A 4,885-nucleotide genomic window follows, 5' to 3' on the forward strand; every position below is an offset into this window, starting at 1 on the left:
TGCTGTGCTGTGCTGTGCTGTGCTGTGCTGTGCTGTGCTGTGCTGTGTGAGTGTAAGAAAATAAACAATTTCCTCCACACACTGCTTTGGTTATTATGCTTTCTCAAACAATAGTAACCCTAATTAAGATAACAACATCCAGTGAGAGTGAATGTGTTTACATTCAAATAGCTATGCTTTGTTACGTGTCTAAGTACTAAAACTGTCCCCTTCTAATGGGGCTTTAAAAGGATACTTTATGGCTCGTTATTAAGTACACACAGAGTATAAAATGTAAAATATTTAAGTGTCCATTAATTTGATTGTATCAATATAGACAGCTGGTCCAGGATATCTTGGCTCAAAGAGTGTTTTCTTACCACTGAGTGCTGAGAGCCCTCATCTGAAGCTCAGCTTGGATACTGTACAAATCATCTATTCTACAGCAGGAAGGAGAGCCCTGTTTATACTGACTCAGGAGCTGGGCTTCACTCAATAGTCAATGCTTATCTTCACTCTTTATTTTCCTAGGACTCAGATATGAACTCTGGTGCCTCACTCCCTTTGGCTCCCACTCTTTTCCTTATTTGTGTTTCTTTTCTATAGAAATCACTTTCGGGCTGCGTCTGGCTCCCGCTCTCACAGCCATTGCAGTACATTGAGCTCCATAGAGACAGCGCCGGGGCAAGCGAGAGCCGGACGGGCACTGGGCGACTCTGTGCCTCGCGGAGGAAAATCAACTAAACATGGGCAAAGGAGATCCTAAGAAGCCGAGAGGCAAAATGTCCTCATATGCATTCTTTGTGCAAACCTGCCGGGAGGAGCACAAGAAGAAGCACCCAGATGCTTCTGTCAACTTCTCAGAGTTCTCCAAGAAGTGCTCAGAGAGGTGGAAGACTATGTCTGCTAAAGAAAAGGGGAAATTTGAAGATATGGCAAAGGCTGACAAGGCTCGTTATGAAAGAGAAATGAAAACCTACATCCCTCCCAAAGGGGAGACCAAAAAGAAGTTCAAGGACCCCAATGCACCCAAGAGGCCTCCTTCGGCCTTCTTCTTGTTTTGTTCTGAGTACCGCCCAAAAATCAAAGGCGAACATCCTGGCTTATCCATTGGTGATGTTGCAAAGAAGCTAGGAGAGATGTGGAACAACACTGCAGCGGATGACAAGCAGCCCTACGAGAAGAAGGCTGCCAAGCTGAAGGAGAAGTATGAGAAGGATATTGCTGCCTACAGAGCTAAAGGAAAACCTGATGCAGCAAAAAAGGGGGTAGTCAAGGCTGAAAAGAGCAAGAAAAAGAAGGAAGAGGAAGATGATGAGGAAGATGAAGAAGATGAGGAAGAGGAGGAAGAAGAGGAAGACGAAGATGAAGAAGAAGATGATGATGATGAATAAGTTGGTTCTAGCGCAGTTTTTTTCTTGTCTATAAAGCATTTAACCCCCCTGTACACAACTCACTCCTTTTAAAGAAAAAAATTGAAATGTAAGGCTGTGTAAGATTTGTTTTTAAACTGTACAGTGTCTTTTTTTGTATAGTTAACACACTACCGAATGTGTCTTTAGATAGCCCTGTCCTGGTGGTATTTTCAATAGCCACTAACCTTGCCTGGTACAGTCTGGGGGTTGTAAATTGGCATGGAAATTTAAAGCAGGTTCTTGTTGGTGCACAGCACAAATTAGTTATATATGGGGACAGTAGTTTGGTTTTTGTTTTTCTTTTCTTTTGGTTTTATTTTTGGGTTTTTTTTTTCCATCTTCAGTTGTCTCTGATGCAGCTTATACGAAGATAATTGTTGTTCTGTTAACTGAATACCACTCTGTAATTGCAAAAAAAAAATTGCGGCTGTTTTGTTGACATTCTGAATGCTTCTAAGTAAATACAATTTTTTTTATTAAAAAAAAAAAAAAGAAATCACTTTCGTTTGTGACTATCTACATTGCAATGTGTGCAATGTAACTTTGTCTTACTGATGCTGTGGTAAGCATTTGTAGCATTTGTTGATTGAAGCCTCAGGCACTGTGGATACAGCTGAGAATTACAAAGTCCTGTCTACAAGGGAAATATCCAACCTTGAGATAGATAAATAATGTATAGTAGTTGTCTTTGTATAAAGGTGGTATTTTAGTATAAACATGAATAAAATTAGATGTCAGGTATGCGTCAGTATATTGAAGAAAGAAAATCCTAGGCAGAGGGAACAGCAAGAGTCATAATCCTAAAACATGAATTCGATTTACTAGAGAGATAAGAACTAGATCAGATGAATCCTGTTAGCTATGATAAGAAACTGAGATCTGAATCTAATATGCAGGGAATCCTGAAACTGTTAGAACAATGTATGCCACAGGCTGGTCTTGAACTCACTATGTTGCTGAGGATGCTCTTGAATCTCTGATTCTCTTGCTTCCATCTGCCAAATACTTACAGGGTACATACCACTCTGCTCAGTTTACACAATGCAGTGCTAGGGATGGAACCCATGGTTTTGTGCACAGTAGGCAAGGATTCTTTCAACTGAACTACATTCCTAGTCCATTATTTACAGTTTATTACTTTAAGAGTTTCACCTTAGCTAGTATTATTTTAGGCCTGATTTTTATAAACTACAGTTATTTCCTGGCAAATGTTTTTAGAGTTTATATGTTATGCCATTTAATATTTACGATAACCCTACTTGTTAGAGAATGTTGTGTCTTTCTTACACATGGAGATGGAAGAGCCTTAATTAACTTTTCTGTGTTAATCAGCAAGCGAGCTGGTTCAAGTCCAGAACTGTTTGGTTCTGAGACCTGTGCTCATCTCTCGATGGTGATGTTTTCTTTCTCTATAAGAAGTCTGACACAGACTGAGAAATGAAATCCAAGGAGACATTTTCAATAACAAAGAATGATTGTGTATTGATTTTTCCACGGGAGGCAAATCAGCTATGAGCATTCTAGTTTCTTAAATCCTAGTCTTCTACTTTTCAATAGTTTGTTTCAAAAATGTTTTATGGAAAAAATGTTTATCTTGTTTATCTGGCTCTCTATTATAGGTGCTGAGTACAGATTAAATAAATATGGAATACAGATGTCTTGAGAAACTTTAATCTTGGGTAATTCCTCAATGCTGCTCACTTTTATCATGTATTTCTCTTTTCAACGTAGATATTAAATATTTCCTGAAAACAGTTAACTTTCAAATTTTATTTCAAATTTTTTTAGATGTTAAATATTTTCTGAAAACAGTTAACTCTTTCAAATTTTATTTTCTATTATTCTTTTCAAATTTTATTTGTATTTTATCAAAATACAATATACATGAAAATATGATAAAGACAACCATGAAAATATCTGTCTTCTCAGTCCAGTACATCTCTGTTCCTCATTTCTAAAATGTGAATCTGTCCAGTTCTACCAGAATTGAACTTACTATGGCTTTTATCATTATGTTACATGGCAATTTCTCCCAGTTTTGCAATAATTGACTGTCTTTCTGTTTTACCCCCTGCTCTTGTATACTCCAAGAACTTTCAAAGGAGCCTGAAACGTGATCTTGGCTGTGCTGTTCAATGCCCTCTGTTGGTTTCCTACTTAGTCCATATAAAAGCCAAAGCCCTATACTAAGGCCTTTAAGGTCCTGGTGGAACACTTCCCTGTCAAAGTCTGCCTCTCTAACCTAATCAATTTCTGATCTTACTGATCTTCCCAGCCACATTAAAGTCCAAAAGATGCCTTCAGACAGTTAAATTAACATCATTTCCTGAAACCTTATACAATAGAATCTTCTTAACATATATACATATGTGAAAGAAATCTAAGCAGAATCACCCAATAATGGGGGCGACAAAGCCCCAACTAGACATCTCTAACCAGTAAATGCAACATCCAATGCCAGAAATAGGTTACATTTAATTAAGTTGTTGGCTAAAGGGGCCTCTTAGAAGCCCCTGAACAACCCAAATTATTGCCAAATCTATTGGTTTCTCTTCACAAACTGAAGACGAGGCCCTACTTCTGAAGACAATACCTATATAACTCATTGATTGAGAAGTTGAGCTGGTGTTTGCCTAGAGCCTTCACCCCTAATGACTAATGTTCATACTACCAGAGGAGAAAGATAAACACTAACCTAGCTACAAATCCTGTCATCTATGCTGGTAACTTGGCTGTAAGATTTGATGATACAGTAGTGGCATAAAAGTTGTGGAAGTAACCAACCACTGTCTGATTGGATTTAAGACCCAATCCATGAGATGGAACCTATAGCCAACACTGCTTGGATGGCCAAGAATGTGAGATACAGGATCCAGGGGAAAACCAAAAACTATTCTTCTGCTATAGTAACCTAACAACAAAATTACTCCTAATGATACTCAGCTATTCTTATAGATCAATGCCCTGCTCAGCTATCATCAGAGAATCACTTCTATGGCTTCTATTTTTACATCTTAAAATAATGTGTTTTCCTGTCACAGATAGGAACAAATTCAAAGACTCATGACTGGGCAATGTGCAGAAACTGAGAGACTTTGGAAGACTCAGCCCTAGGTGGGATGTCTCCACTAAATCTTTCTCTTCAGGGCTCAGGACACCACATGCGAGAAGAGACAGAAATAGTGTAAGAGCAAGAAGGAATGGAAGGTAGCAAAACAAAATAAACCCCCTCAAAACAGAAAAACTAAACAACAACAAGGATAACAAGAAAAAAAACAAACTAAACCTAGACACAGCAGGACTTTCAGATAAACTGAAACACATATGAACTCACAGAGACAGTGGCAACATGCACAGGGTCTTCAGAGATCTGGACTAGAAGATATCCCAGCACTGAGAGAAGAAGTGGATATGTGCCTTCTTTCCTGAATAAGAAGCTATCTCTAAATGATAACAACTCACAAAGAAAAAATTAGTTTTCTCCAACTAAG

This window comes from Grammomys surdaster, unplaced genomic scaffold (assembly GCF_004785775.1).
Source record: "Grammomys surdaster isolate TR1022 unplaced genomic scaffold, NIH_TR_1.0 97, whole genome shotgun sequence".
NCBI classification, from domain to species: Eukaryota; Metazoa; Chordata; class Mammalia; order Rodentia; family Muridae; genus Grammomys; species Grammomys surdaster.